Consider the following 17098-nt stretch of genomic DNA (forward strand, 5'->3'; position numbering starts at 1 on the left):
TGTGTGGGTGCAAATGCAATTGGTCTCGCATTTGTAAATGACAATGCCATTTATTTATTTATTTTCAAAACCAACACATAAATAAACATTTTGTCATTTACAATGCCAATAGCTCAAACTTTTCAAAAGGCAAAACCATTGCATTGTAAATGCTTGTTGAACTACAGGCATTCAGGTTCCCAGTTGCCTGTGAGTGTAGGCCTCTTCTCCACTGCCAACAGCCAAGACCCGCAGCAAGATGCTTTCCCGTTGCCACTCATCATGGCCGGGCGGTGAGCAGAGTTATGGTCCAACAGTGATCCTTCTTCAGGAGAAGATGAATGCCAACCATGGCTTTACTGTTCCAGTATCAGGAAGAAGGTCAGACTGAATTCGATGCAGCGATTTTCCCAACGCATCACCATCCTCCACCATCTTGTCAACACCCTGACAGGCCTCTGGTGAGTACCATGGTTCAGGCTTTGATGGAAAGGGTCAGGGAAGGCCATTCTTTATATGTTTGTAAATCATCAAAATTTGCAATTTGCATGAATGTAATTTGTCCTTTATAACATAATCACTGATATAACCTTTTATTTGCAGTTAATTGTTTTAATGTTAATAAATGAGAGGAATTTCATATCACTTGATCCAAAAACATGGCTACGATGCTCAAATCTTTAGCGGTCAGTATGTCATTTGTTTTTGATTCACCTTGTTCTTTCAATGCATTCTCAACAGCACTCTTGAATGCAAATATGATCACTCTCACAAAGTTTATATTGGTGCAGAGGATGCCACAGGACAGGAACAGACTAATTTGCATATAGCCAGGTTCTGAGCTGGGATGGTGCAATGAGCTAAAAAACGGTGATGGATTAAAACCATGATCTATTGACTTGGTAAGAGTATTCTGCATCATTCAGAAACTCTGTCCATCACCACCCCCCTTTTCCAAAATCGGTTTTATCCACACTATGTGTGGGAGGGTATACTCAGACGTGAGTCCCTTGCTCATTGCACCATCAGGATTCAAGCAAGCCGGGCCGAAGAAGGCTGTGATGCCAGAAACCGGTCCCCGGAAGCTTGTTTCCTTCCCAGTATAAGAATTGGCTTGGTAGTTTGGTTTGCCCTGTTCCCATCATGCACTGGGACAGGAACAGACTAATTTGCATATAGCCAGGTTCTGAGCTGGGATGGTGCAATGAGCTAAAAAACGGTGATGGATTAAAACCATGATCTATTGACTTGGTAAGAGTATTCTGCATCATTCAGAAACTCTGTCCATCACCACCCCCCTTTTCCAAAATCGGTTTTATCCACACAATGTGTGGGAGGGTATACTCAGACGTGAGTCCCTTGCTCATTGCACCATCAGGATTCAAGCAAGCCGGGCCGAAGAAGGCTGTGATGCCAGAAACCGGTCCCCGGAAGCTTGTTTCCTTCCCAGTATAAGAATTGGCTTGGTAGTTTGGTTTGCCCTGTTCCCATCATGCACTGGGACAGGAACAGACTAATTTGCATATAGCCAGGTTCTGAGCTGGGATGGTGCAATGAGCTAAAAAACGGTGATGGATTAAAACCATGATCTATTGACTTGCTAAGAGTATTCTGCATCATTCAGAAACTCTGTCCATCACCACCCCCCTTTTCCAAAAAAAGAGGATGCCACACCCACCATGTGCCGTATTACAGATGACTGGGCCAGTGCTAATTGTCGCTCTGCGCCCGAGTATGCACCCTACGGCATTACAGAGGATTGGTGTGTAATGCGCCTTGATGCTGGCGCAGACTTTGAACTCTGTGCTTATGTGCGCATATTGTATTAGTGCACAGACGCAAACGCACATCAACACAGACATACTTGGGTGCACAGCAACAATTAGTGCTGGCGCAGTCATCTGTAATATGGCCCCATATTGTCTTATATTCAACTTCATGACCTCTGAAAGGAGTACTGAAGAATCAGAAAAGTGGGCATCTGAAAGTAAATATTTTATTTCACCACCTGCAGGCCATAAACAACGCGCAATCCCTTGGCGTTGTGGGCATCTTGTGACCATCAGATTCTTCAACCCAACCACAGACTATCACAAGAACATGAAGGACTTTGCAACAACATCCAGACTCACCAGATGAAATCTGACTTGGCTGACATTGGGGAGAGCATGCATTTTATGAAACTTATAGTGGGTCAGACAGATCAGTGGACCAACAAACCTGGAACCTATGGTCGTGGAGCAGAGCCCCCACAATCAACAGGCAGTGCACTGTGAGACCCGGCAGATACAATCAGCCGTGATCCCAGAAGGGCAACAGAAGACACCATACAAAGAGTCTGTGGAGATCCAGAGCCCCACACTTCTCATCCTGGATCTGTGAATATATCCTTTATGATTCAGAAAGCCCATGAAATGCTATCAAATCCTACCAAAAAAGCGACAAAGAGATCTGGCCATTCATGCATTATCACATAGAAAGCAATTCTGTTTGTCAAATATAGCAGCAAGACATCAGGGTAAGGACAGACCCTGGGGTCAATAAACAGTCTTACTATAACACGCCCCTTTGCACTTATAAATAAATATATAGAAACTTAGGGGCATATTACCAACAACTAGCGATAATTATCGCTATGTTGGCTTAGCGGCAATAATTTTATCACCGTGTTGCAGCGATTTTTATCGCTTAGGAACCTTGCTATTATCAAGGTTTATCTCCTAAGCGATAAAAATCGGCCGAAATGCATGAATATCGCTGTAAAGTCAGCGATATTCATGCATTACCGAGCTAATGCTCTTAGCCATGTTATCCACCTCCCATTGGATAACATGGCTAAGAACTGCTCAGGGCAGGTGTTAGCTTTTGGAGATATTCGCACTTAGCGCGAATATCTCCAAAAGTTGGTAATAGGAGATAGCGATGTTAGCGACTGTTTCCAGTCGCTAACATCTTGGCACGCCCACTTTGCATGTCAGTGATAAATATCTCTGACTTGCAAAGCGGGGCCCAAGATGGTCGCTATCTACTACTAGCTGTCGCTAACTGGTGTTTGCGACAGCTAGGTAACAGGGAGATAATTTCATCTCCGCTTTCTTGGCTTTTAAAGCCAAAAAAGCGGAGATAAATCCCTTGATAATATGCCCCTTAGACTTTAGCCAGAAGTTGATATAGGAAATTAGATTTTAACCAGAAGTCTCACCACCAAAATCTTACAACATATATGATGCAAACACTTTGGAAATTCAACAGTCACCATTCCCCCAAAACATCACAAATAACTCCACAATACGCTGTGAATACCTTTGAACTATAACCCATAACAGCATACTTAGGGGAATACCCACCCTATATAAACCTCATAGATATCAGCTGTCGTATTACAGAAAGTGCCCAGGAGTGCAACAGGCATCTGCACGCGCTTGGGGTGCCCCCGGGGCACATCGGTATTACAGAAGGAACTGCAGACGCCTCTTAAGCCTGTCTTGTAATACAGATGGCGATGATGCGCATGAAGTGCCAGCGCCATCTCATGAGGATGTTCCCTCATTTGAGTGGGAGAAGCTGTCAGGAGGCGCACCAAAAGTGCACCATAAAAAGGTGGCGTGCCTTCAGTACGCACCCTTATAGCAGCCATCTTGAGGGGGGAAAGGATGACCTACAGAACCCCACAATCATCCCCTTGCCGGCAGGTGCAGTTACTCACTGCACCTGCCTGCAAAGGGATCTCTAATCCCTCTTGGAAGTGCAGGCAGGTGCCTCCTGCACAGTGCAACGCAGAGCGGTTTGAAGCAGCTGCTCTGTTTTTCACTTGAATGCACAGTCCTCAGGGCAGCACCAGTTTGCGGCTGCCCTGGGCGCATCACATTCACTATAATATGCATGCCACACCTATTTAAAAAAGCGCTGTGACACAAACAGGAAAAGTGCATCCTATATGTAATAGGGCCCCAGTCGTTTCCATGCATCCTTTCTAGCAGATGCCAAGCAAGAATCAATTAAATCCAATAAGGAACCTGTTTTAATACTTGGACTAAAAAGCCTCTGGCCATGAAGGTATTCTACCCCTCAGAAGAAAATCAGAAACAAATGATAGATCAGGGTCAACAGAAAAGCCAGGATAAAAGCAGATTAAACAGGGGAGAAGACGTGAAGCGATTGGATAAAAGAGGTCATAGCAGCAGACTTTAGAAAAATAAGACTTCTCAGAAGGATTAACCTCTTCCGTGCTCATGACGAGCTCAGCTTGTCATGAGGCACGGTGCTCCTGTGCTCATGACGAGCTGAGCTCATCATGAGCCGGGCAACGCTCGCACGCGGGGCTAATTCCCCCGCTGTGCTGAATGTTCCGAAAAACAGGCGCGGTCATGATGAGCTGAGCTCGTCATGAGCACAGAGCGACCGTGCTGCCGAGCACCGGGGCGCTGTGTGCGCCCCCAGCACAGCGGGGGAATTACCCCCGCTGCGAAGGGGTTAAGTAAAAGTTTTTGGGGAGAAGTGGTGAGAACAATTGCATGTTTATTATCTCCATAAGACGTTGGTGCTAGGAGCTAGGGTTTTGGTGTAGAGGAGTTAGTCGCGCTCTGCAAAGTTTACGGTGGTCAGTTGGACACAGTTCTATTCTTAATAGTGCTAACAGGAAAGGGGTGACCCTACTAATCCCTTACTTTGTGTTTGTAGATCAACCACATACAACAGTTGCAATAGTCCTGTGCACACATACAATCAATATTAAACAATATATGTTCGTTCGTGTTCAGCTGGCTGTTCTCTGTTCCAACACACATTAAAGGAACAAAGAAAACTACAGCAAATATTATGTTGATGTTTTTAACAAGAACATATGTTGTTTAATATTGATTGTATGTGTGCACAGGACTATTGCAATTATCTTCATAAAACGTGACCTATTGAATAAGATGGAAAGATGAGGGCAAAGAGGAGGGAATAAAGAGTTCACCAAACAGGATGGAACCAGGTCAATGGGGGAAGCTGTTAATTTGACTGGAACTGAAAAGGTTATGATCACAGCTTTTGAGATCAGAAAGAAGCAACCCAGTGGTGGAGGGGACAGAGGTAAAGAATCAGAAAAAGACGAACAGACATCTAGAATCGAGAGTTTGTGGGATCAAGTGAACGCGACGTGGAAACAGAAAAGGGCAGATGAAATGCTATTAATTTCAGGCCTAAGAAAAGATGCAACGTCATCAGAGGTAATGGAGGACGAAAGAGATAGACCAGGTGAGGAGAGAGAAAGACTATGGTGCAAAGAAGAGAACAAATGACGTGGATTTTCAGCGTGACAAGAAATATGAGTTTGAAAATAAAATAAATGAGACAATTTCATTTTCGAACCACAGTCACCATGATATAAGTGTTGTGTTTGCACTAAAGGCATTCTTAGTGGTCCAGAGAAGAGACTAGCTGAGATAGTTCAGTGGTGAGCACTGGGGCTGAGGAGGTCTGGCACAGGGGTTCGGAAAGGTGCAGATGTATGTTGTGTATTGTACAGTGTGGAAGTTTACACTCGGGATCTGGACAACATCCCACAGCCATCAGCACCACCTCAATCCTGCTCCAGTTCCGGAAAGAGGTGAAGATGTGCCTCTTTAGAGAACACCACCTCATAATGCAGCTACCTCAAATCACCTGTGGAGGGGATCCTCACCTTTGACCCGGAGATGACTCTGGCTAAGATCACGCTGTGCAAATACCGCATACAAAATAAATTATACACCTCTGCAATTGTAAATCCTGCATAATTATAAAGTATTGCACTATGTTCATAGTGCAATATGCTACCACAGTCCACTGTCAAAAGGTCCAGTGAGCATTTTCCAATATATAAATGCATTGTAAAATCATCTTTTTATGCTTGTTTTTTTAAATTTGAAATTGAGTTTTACACATACATACACCTGTTTGTGACTTTTTCTTCCTCTTCAGAGTTCGGAGATGGTATCATTGACCAGCATGGACAGTACCACGTGGTAGCATGAGGGTTGGCCTGTGTGGCCCATCTATGTGACATTTCACCTCACGGTCGGATGGACTACTAGAGTGTAACGTAACACATGCTACACAGTTGGCATCATCCAACCATGTCCTTCGTTTATGTACTACGGTTAGTAATCTACTACATCATCTGTAAAACCTCTTGAATGCACCGCAACCCATTTTTTATGTTTAGAAAGCTTTATTAAGTAGGATATACAAAGTAAAACATCATTACAAAAACAAATGGCAATGAAAAGAGATAGAAATATTAAAATGTAACAATATGTAATGCAATCCCCAAATGGGATATAAAAACTGTACCAAGGAACAAACAGGTAGATTCATCAAGCATTTTTGCGAGCGCAAACGGTGCGAATCGCAAAATTCGTCCTTTTGCGCCCGCAAAAATGGCATTTGAGATTCATCAATGGTTCATGAACTCGCAATTTGAAAATTCGCAAATAATTGCGATTTCTCAAATTGCGATCGCATTTAAGGAATCTCAAATTGAGATTCCTTAAATGCTATTCATGAACCTTTTAAAAACTGCGAATTCACAATTTCTGGCCGCTATTTACCGCGAAGTCTGACTTCGTGGTAAATAGCGAAAACGTAGAAAAATGCACTTTAGTGCATTTTTCGAAGTTGTATGTTACACACACACATGTCCTTTGGACATGTGTGTGCGCAACATCAGGCTACATTAACATTTCAGGGGTGCTACAGGGTGTCCTTTGGACACCCCTGGCACCCTTGAAATCGCATCCTTATTTGCGATTAGCAAATTGCTAATCTCAAATAAGGAAGTGGTAGAAATCGCAATAATTTTTGCGATTTCTACATGATTCCAGTTTTGCGAGTCATTAATAGCGATTCCTTAATAATCGCTATTAAGGACTCGCAAAACGGGACATTGATGAATCTGGCCGAAAGCTTTTTAAATACCGCAACCCATTTTGCCTACACTTTTTTGCTTACTGGGACACTCCTACACGTGGTTCACTCCCAAACTGTATTTTTTCCAATCAAAAATTCTTGCCTGCAGGGCCTCATTTAAAAAACAAATTTCACTGCAGCTTGATTTTCCTTCCTATACTAGGGAATGTTTGCTAATTGGTATAAACTGAGCACAAACTGTTAAACCTATGAAGTGAAATGAAATCTCATTTCAAAAAAGTGTCCTGAGGCTTCCTGAAATAGGTCTTGGCTGCTGTCCTATTTCACCCAAAGTCATTTTAATTAGCATAAAAGTTTGTCTGCTCTATCGTTTTACAGTTTTATCTGTAAAACAGGTCTCACTGGTGTCAGCCACATCAGTCTAGCAACTCCAGTCTGATACTCTAATCGACAGATTTTTGTTTCAATATTTTTATCCATGACCGGGATGTCAAAACTTGATTCACTACTCTGTTATGATTGCAACCAACCATAATTAGTATATCTGCCTTCATCTAGTTGTACAGGTATACTAAATATATCAAAAATGTATTCACCTACAGTTATGGTGAAATTGTTAATAGAATGTGTCAAATCCAACCAGCCATTTAACAGATTTGGTTTTCCTTCATTACAAGGATATTGAATTAACATTGCTGCAGTGAATTTTGCAAAGTGACAAACTTTGCAACTTTGTAAAGTTGCAAAGTTTGCCCACTTCGTACAGATATGCCTGTCAGCAAAATTTCCTCACAAAAACATTTTGTGGGAAATGTGTTCTACAAAACCATTTTTTCACTATATTGTCCAACAAAAGGAAGGTTTTGTTGCTTTATATCTGCAAACATTTTTTATGTTGGATTTTGCACCCAAATATTTGTTCGAAGTGGCCATTTTTGCAATCTGTTAATTCTTCTTTCTGACAAAGAATGACACTCCAATTATAACAAAACCAGGTAAATATGTAAGGTAGTTAGTGAGTAGGGTGGGGGAAAGGGGGCTAGTAAACAATGTAAATAAAATGGTTCACATAGCTAGGAGCCATGGTTGAACCCATTACTCTGGCAGATACTTGAATATAAAATTTCGCCATGAGTTTAAAATAGTTTTGACTGAGAAAGATTCACAATAGGGACATAAAGAACACACTGGTGTCGATTCCGATCCGGTAAAAAGCGCTCCGATTTGCAGTTCGGAGCATTTTTCCCCGTACGAATAGCACCCGTAGGCGTCCCCGTACGATTCAGCAAGTACGATCACAAATAAATGCGTGGCTCCGTACGACTCGTACAAAACACCGTACAAATCGAAAATCCTTACGATTTGCAGTCGGCTGACGCACCACGCAGCGTCCGTACGTAAATAGACCGCGCCTTCCGACCCAGGAAGTACGATCCGTGTCGAACACACTCCGTACGGCTCTTTTGCTACGAGAGCTCTAAACTACCGTAAACCCACACTCCGGCAAACCCGGCACCCGGTACATGACAAGCAAGACATGAACGCCATCGTCTGTGTCATCCCTATCCTGTACGCCCACCACCTCGTATATAGAAACCGACGACGGCGCAGAAGGTGAGTAGAACGAACTCCAACATACCTGTACGTGTTGCCATACGAGCACATCTCCATTGCACGACTGTCATGTCTGGGTACGTTGCACCACACACTCCCGCACAACACCAGTGTCATACGGAGACGTACCGCACCTACGTCATCGACTACGGGGTACGGTACGTCACCGCACCCCACCAGGGTTATACGTGCCGCATGTACGTCATCCAGCTCGGGGTACGGTACGTCACCGCACAACACCAGTGTCATACGGAGACGTACCGCACCTACGTCATCGACTTCGGGGTACGGTACGTCACCGCACCCCACCAGTGTTATACGTGCCGCATGTACGTCATCCAGCTCGGGGTACGGTACGTCACCGCACAACACCAGTGTCATACGGAGATGTACCGCACCTACGTCATCGACTTCGGGGTACGGTACGTCACCGCACCCCACCAGTGTTATACGTGCCGCATGTACGTCATCCAGCTCGGGGTACGGTACGTCACCGCACAACACCAGTGTCATACAGAGATGTACCGCACCTACGTCATCGACTTCGGGGTACGGTACGTCACCGCACCCCACCAGTGTTATACGTGCCGCATGTACGTCATCCAGCTCGGGGTACGGTACGTCACCGCACAACACCAGTGTCATACGGAGACGTACCGCACCTACGTCATCGACTTCGGGGTACGGTACGTCACCGCACCCCACCAGTGTTATACGGAGATGTACCGCACCTACGTCATCGACTTCGGGGTACGGTACGTCACCGCACCCCACCAGTGTTATACGTGCCGCATGTACGTCATCCAGCTCGGGGTACGGTACGTCACCGCACCCCACCAGTGTAATACGTGCCGCATGTACGTCATCCAGCTCGATGTACTCATCCAGCTCACCGCACAACACCAGTGCAATAGACGTGTGGGACATACGTCTGCCAAGTTATTGTATGTGTAAGTATGAGAGTGTGTGTCTGAGACGACCCCCCCCCCTGGCCACCTGTGCCCAGCATCAGAGTGCCCAGCATCAGAGTGCCCACCACTGCCCAGCATCAGAGTGCCCACCACTGCCCAGCATCAGAGTGCCCACCACTGCCCAGCATCAGAGTGCCCACCACTGCCCCGCATCAGAGTGCCCAGCATCAGTGTGCCCAGCATCAGAGTGCCCACCACTGCCCAGCATCAGAGTGCCCACCACTGCCCAGCATCAGAGTGCCCAGCATCAGAGTGCCCAGCATCAGAGTGCCCACCACTGCCCAGCATCAGAGTGCCCACCACTGCCCAGCATCAGAGTGCCCACCACTGCCCAGCATCAGAGTGCCCAGCATCAGAGTGCCCAGCATCAGAGTGCCCACCACTGCCCAGCATCAGAGTGCCCAGCATCAGAGTGCCCAGCATCAGAGTGCCCACCACTGCCCAGCATCAGAGTGCCCACCACTGCCCCGCATCAGAGTGCCCAGCATCAGTGTGCCCAGCATCAGAGTGCCCACCACTGCCCAGCATCAGAGTGCCCACCACTGCCCAGCATCAGAGTGCCCACCACTGCCCAGCATCAGAGTGCCCAGCATCAGTGTGCCCAGCATCAGAGTGCCCACCACTGCCCCGCATCAGAGTGCCCACCACTGCCCAGCATCAGAGTGCCCACCACTGCCCCGCATCAGAGTGCCCAGCATCAGTGTGCCCAGCATCAGAGTGCCCACCACTGCCCAGCATCAGAGTGCCCACCACTGCCCCGCATCAGAGTGCCCAGCATCAGAGTGCCCACCACTGCCCAGCATCAGAGTGCCCACCACTGCCCAGCATCAGAGTGCCCACCACTGCCCAGCATCAGAGTGCCCACCACTGCCCCGCATCAGAGTGCCCAGCATCAGAGTGCCCACCACTGCCCAGCTCGTACATCATAAACATACCATTGTCAACCTCATTACCCTCAGGAGATAGACACATTTTAGTAGACCTAAATGTGAACATCACACCAGCTCCCAGGCACCCAGCAGTCACAGACATCATCACACAAACTACAAATCTGAAAAGAAAAAATCAGCTTTATTCAGCGGAATCACAAAAGAAAAGCAAATGAGAGTCCTCGCTCATTAAAGGCCAATGGCCAGTCCAATAGAGTCTCAGCAATAGCTTGTGCCTCCATGGGTGTCATCTCACCCAAACATGCCTGCACATGGCGTTTAATCAGCTGTGCTGACTACGGGGGCACCATCTGTGGAATCCTCCGGCACCGCATGGACAGGAGAGGGAAGGACAGGTGGAGTGGGTGCAGGTGTAGTGGATTCATCCACACTGGTTGGGGCATCGCCGAAAGTAGATTCAAAAACCTGGCTGCACACCTCAGCCAGGGCGGAAAAACTACCACCTGAACCCGGGGACACATTGGGGGTGGAGGTACAGGGCTGTGAGTCAGTCCTACTGGGTGTGTGGATGTGTGTGTGAGGTGTCTCCCCTCTCCCTGTGGGTGTGCCTACTTGCCCTTGAGACTGTGTGCGTGGAGCTTTGAGCTTCTTATGCTGTGTGTGTGCGCTGGGTGTGTCTGACCTGTGGCGTGTGCGTGTATGCTGTGTAGGTATGTGAGAGGCAGAGGTGGATGGCTCGGAAGGATGGGGGGGGGGACAGATGCTGCTGGGTGTACATAGCTGCCGTCAGCGTTGATTCAATGGCAGCCACACTCCGACGCAGATCAGACATGGCTGATGACATGCCCTCCATGAACGACACCACCTGTGTAATCAGTTGTGTATGTCCATGGAGGACAGACAGCATGGATGTCTGACCTACTGCAATCTGCCGGAGTAGGTCCACAGTCTCAGCACTGAGGGCAGCAGGGGACACAGGGGCACGGGGCTGCGGTGCCGGGAACAAAGGAGACACGGGGGCTAGCACGGACCCTAGGCACACCAAGGAGTGGGAGGTTGGAGATGGGACTGGAGGAGGGGAGGGCAGCCAAAGATGTATGAGTGACCATTGCTGCATATTCCCCCCCCTCCTGAGAGTCTGTCTCGGATTCGTCGGCATGGTACGATGTGTCAGTCACATGTCGTGCGGCCTGTAGACTCTCCTCCCACTCTGTGCCACTGCCTCCCTCTGACACCTCCCAGCAGGTGGCACTGTCGGTGTGTCCCTCCGCCTGGTCCGCGCCTCTGTCTCCTCCAGATTCAGATGATGATGCTGTGAGCAAGGAGAAGAATTAAAACATATCAGTCACCTGTACACATCAGACATATCAGCTGCAAATCATATGGCCTCTTTCGTCAACATGGCATGCATCATGAGTCACATGACACATAACTCTTCATAATGACAATTCTACTTGTGGAGAAATGTCAGAGACACACAGCTCAATGTAAGGTAGGAGACAAGGTATAGGCAAGGAAAATACTTGTATGAGAGACACAATCATGATCCACTGCCTGACAACAGGATAGCTGATGATGCATAACAGTTCATTACCCAACCCTGCCACCCAAATCAAGACCTGGTCATGTTTGATTCGCTTTGACTCTGTGCCACATTAGAAAAGTCCTGGGCAAACTGCCATGTGATGCCATCCTGGGACCTGAAACAAGTCTTCCATCACCTCACACTGCCATCACCGCTTTGTACATCCAAAGTCACATTGTGTGGGAAACCATCAATACTATGTACAAAGAACATGCCACAGATGGAGAGAATATGCACACACGCACTGCCCAGTGTGAGTATGCAGAAGTCCAAAATATAGCACATGTACATTGTGCACCTGCAGCTAACACAAGATAATTAGAAAGTGTACCATGGACAAAGGCCACTGAGGCTGACTTGTGCACAAAACACTTGTTGAGACTCAAGAACAGTGCCACAATATGAAGAAGGGCAGACATAGTGCACATGTGGTGCTACATTTAAGGTACGAACAGGTGTCACATACCCCCCTACAACATGAAGATGTGCAAAGGAAGATGCAACTTGAGACACTGCACCATAGGAGTACATGTCAAAAACAAGCATTAGCCAAAGCAAACCTCTACTGTGGAGTAGGGCAAGGCATGTAAAGAAGCAGCTGCTGACAGAGGGACAATCGAATTCCAATGCATGAACTGCCTGTCTGACTACACCACTCAAACTATGGGAGTGTGACCATGCCGTAGAGCTCTTCAGGTACCATTTCTCACACACATGACTACAAACAGACATGTACCTACCCCCTTCGTGCTGCTGTCCCTCCTGCAACTGCCTATGGAGGTCTGGGAACACCACTTCCAGGACCCGGAGCATGTTGGGGGTGAGTTGCCGGCTGCCGCCATGCCGGCGTGGAGCTTCCAGCTTCAGCTGGACTCGGGCGATGCGGCGGCTCCAGCACCGGATGTCCTGCCACCTCTTCTTTATGTTTCGAAGCCTCCTGCGAGGCCCCCCCTCTCTCCGGACAGCCCTGGCGATGTCCACCCAGATTTCACCCTTCTCATAGGCAGATACCTGTCACAAATGTAAAGTTACAGAACATCAGTATACCTGGTGCATGTTCCCAAGACACCCATATGTCCACAAAATACATGATGACAATAGGGCAACGTATGGCACACACATTAGCATCATTGTCCAGGAGTATGTGGCCTGTGTGCTAACAAAACTGCTTAGCATGACATAGTAAATCTACAGATTACATGAGGGCTGTAAAACACTCTTTGAGCATGACACTCACTGAACAAGATATGCTATATCTGGGTGCAATGCAGCACGTGACATGCTGTCACACACCACACTACAACAAATAACTCTCTTCTAACAACACTGTGCACCCTGGCACTCACTCACAACAACATTGCATCTATCCAGTATTACTACACAGTGGCTATGATGTCACACACACAACAGGTGCACACTCCAAGGTATTGCACACATCACTCACCTGATCCTCTGGTCTCCCATACAGCTTGCTGAAGTTGGGCAGGAGGGCATCCAGAAGGGCCTTGTTCTCACCATCAGTGAATGCAGGTGCCCTCTCCATGTTCAGCTAATCAGGGCCAGAGGATTCAGAGACAGCAGCTGTGGTTAGCACACCAATGTTGTGCAGGCAAGTGCCCTCCCACAGCCACATGCTGCCTTATATCTGTGCTGCAGAGGGTCTGTGAGTCCAAGGAGTAGTGTGTGATAGGCCACCATAATTTGCATCCTATGTTCCATCCAATCACATCACACCTAAGCCCATGACACACATATGCATGGTTTGAAAATAGAGCCAGAGCTGAACAACAACTTTCGCAACATTGTATACTTTTTCCTAACTGAATCTTCCAGGACACCTGTAGGAGTGTAAAAAACTCCGTATCCATGACAACCTGGTTGCATTTGGAACAGTACACTGTTCCCCTAGTTGTTCCCTATGCATTTTTTAAAATCCACACACAAGTACGGTGACATTGCCATTGCTACACATTGAATGGTGTAACGATGCGTACACATGCCCGTACCATTGGGGTACGCTCAGCTCGCGTAGAGCCTAAAGGCGATAGGGAAACGATGCGTACACATGCCCGTACCATTGGGGTACGCTCAGCTCGCGTAGAGCCTAAAGGCGATAGGGAAACGATGCGTACACACGCCCGTACCATTGGGGTACGCTCAGCTCGCGTAGAGCCTAAAGGCGATAGGGAAACGATGCGTACACAGGCCCGTACCATTGGGGTACGCTGAGCTCGCGTAGAGCCTAAAGGCGATAGGGAAACGATGCGTACACAGGCCCGTACCATTGGGGTACGCTGAGCTCGCGTAGAGCCTAAAGGCGATAGGGAAACGATGCGTACACACGCCCGTACCATTGGGGTACGCTCAGCTCGCGTAGAGCCTAAAGGCGATAGGGAAACGATGCGTACACACGCCCGTACCATTGGGGTACGCTGAGCTCGCGTAGAGCCTAAAGGCGATAGGGAAACGATGCGTACACACGCCCGTACCATTGGGGTACGCTCAGCTCGCGTAGAGCCTAAAGGCGATAGGGAAACGATGCGTACACACGCCCGTACCATTGGGGTACGCTGAGCTCGCGTAGAGCCTAAAGGCGATAGGGAAACGATGCGTACACACGCCCGTACCATTGGGGTACGCTCAGCTCGCGTAGAGCCTAAAGGCGATAGGGAAACGATGCGTACACAGGCCCGTACCATTGGGGTACGCTCAGCTCGCGTAGAGCCTAAAGGCGATAGGGAAACGATGCGTACACACGCCCGTACCATTGGGGTACGCTCAGCTCGCGTAGAGCCTAAAGGCGATAGGGAAACGATGCGTACACAGGCCCGTACCATTGGGGTACGCTGAGCTCGCGTAGAGCCTAAAGGCGATAGGGAAACGATGCGTACACACGCCCGTACCATTGGGGTACGCTCAGCTCGCGTAGAGCCTAAAAGCGATAGGGAAACGATGCATACACAGGCACGTACCATTGGGGTACATTGAGTCAGACATGGTCAAGTGAACGATTGTGTAGGCTGCGTCCCTGTCCACCTTCATGTCACCATTGGCAGAGTCACACTAGGAAATCACACAGCAGGGATGTAGTCTACACTCATGTCAACCATGTGGATGCATACATCAGCATGGCACACATACATCAGTATGTGCCAGGTTTGGCAGACATTGAAGAAGCACAGGGATTGTGACCCTGTGCCTCAGTTGATGTGTAAATAGCTTGCACAACATGTCATCATTCATGATGCACATGTGCATCACATGCATTCAACAATTTCAACATGATTAACGTCTGCAACATGTAGCGTGGCACATGAACACTCGAATGGGCCACAATTCAGTACAGGGAACTGCCACATGATGACAGGAACATGCCCACTGTCACAGAGGTGTCATAGCCGCACAGCATGACCCTGTGTGACCACGTCATGTGTGTGCCTTGTGCTACATTGTGCATGCTGTTAGCATATGCCATGAAGAGGTCAGTAAAGTATTACTCACCTCAGAATATCCACACATGTCATCCTGGACATGGCAATTTCCGTAATACCGTACACTTGTGTGTTGGTGTGTAATTCCTCTGGCTCTGCAAGTATCCTTGGCGTTGTGTCTGCCCTGATGACGTTATCTGAGTAGTCATATGTCACCTCTGCGTCCACACGTCAGGTCCTCTGTTTGTTTCTCAACACCAACGCAGGTCCGGTCTAAGTTAAAGCTTACACATTTTGTACCCTAAATCATTGTACTAACACTTCAGAACATTTACCTTTTATTGTCATACTCAAGACCGTGCCAATAGGGATGTCACTTACAAAGCCTGTGAGGAATGAAAAGGCCTCATGTTGGTGAGTGACCCTCACCGTCTGTGTCTCCACGGTTTTCACGTCAGGCACAACAACAAGAGCTGCTCCAATTGCGGGGAGCTGACATATGAATTCAGGTGTGATATGTCCCACAAGCCACTTAGACTCCAGCAGTTGGCACAGCACCACAATAGCTCATGGTTGGGATGTAGGACCAGTGCATGTGTGTGGGTGTGGAGACATGTGAGCCCCTCATTAGTACATCATTCCCCAGGCGAAACTCGTCAGGTAAACAACAAAAGTCAGAGATGTGTAATTGCATTGACAAATAACCATGATGCAAGTGCAATGCTGCATGGGATTAGGGTGACGGCGACCACACGGCTCCATCAGAACAGCAGCCATCGTAGCCAGCACCACGACCTACGGTCCCAGCCCTGCATGTGACACAGGAGGAGTAAGTGCACTTCCTCATGTCCATGATGTCCCTCACCCCGGCCAGTGACTCTGCATCAGCTTCTGGCCCACCGTACCCGTCAGGGGGCAGTTGCGCCTCAGTTGATATGCCCCTGACGCCATCATTCGCTGAGTGACGGACGCAGGCGGTGCATACGTCCCAGAACCGCTGTGACAGACATGATCGGAATGTTCATCCAGGTCCCCGCTGGTGCAACTCACAACCTCACTGCCAGATCTCCCCCAGGTGTCAGCCGTGGCGCCATTCTGGGGTGGTGCTGGCCCCGATAACACACACTGTACGGCTCCGCCGTGGTAACTGTGTGGCAGAACACCGCTCTTAATGCTGCATGGGAATGTAAACATCAATGAGCTGGCCACACCTCATTACAATTGGCGCTAATGAGTATTGGGAGGGTCAAGAAGACCCACTGGCACGTGAGTGTCAGTCCCAACACCACAGGACAGGTGGACTGGGGGATGCGAGTGTTGTGGACACCTAGCCAGACACAGGTGATGTCTCAACTCAAAAGATGTATTTGGATGATTTGGCAACGTTCAGTGTAGTGTTTATGTGGGCGGTTGTAACCATGGCCCTTCATCTCCCTGTTGTTGCGGTGAGGACCAACTTGTCACTCAGGTCCTTCAACTACACTAACGCTACGCTGAGCCTCTGCAGGCCTATCTTGATGAGAGTACTGTATGTATTTTTGCAAGCATGTACAGCCACGCAGCATGTTTGTCTGTACATAGGCACGTTGTCAGACCCCCACTGCCCTACCCGGACTGACCATGTTCCCTGTCCTACCACCCCATCCCAGGAAGCATCTGCATGCAGCCCTCAAAACCACAGAACACATTCACGTTACCTACGCTGTAGAGGGTATCCAAGAGGTACAGGCACTA

This window comes from Lissotriton helveticus, chromosome 10 (genome assembly GCF_964261635.1).
Source record: "Lissotriton helveticus chromosome 10, aLisHel1.1, whole genome shotgun sequence".
Lineage (NCBI taxonomy): Eukaryota > Metazoa > Chordata > Amphibia > Caudata > Salamandridae > Lissotriton > Lissotriton helveticus.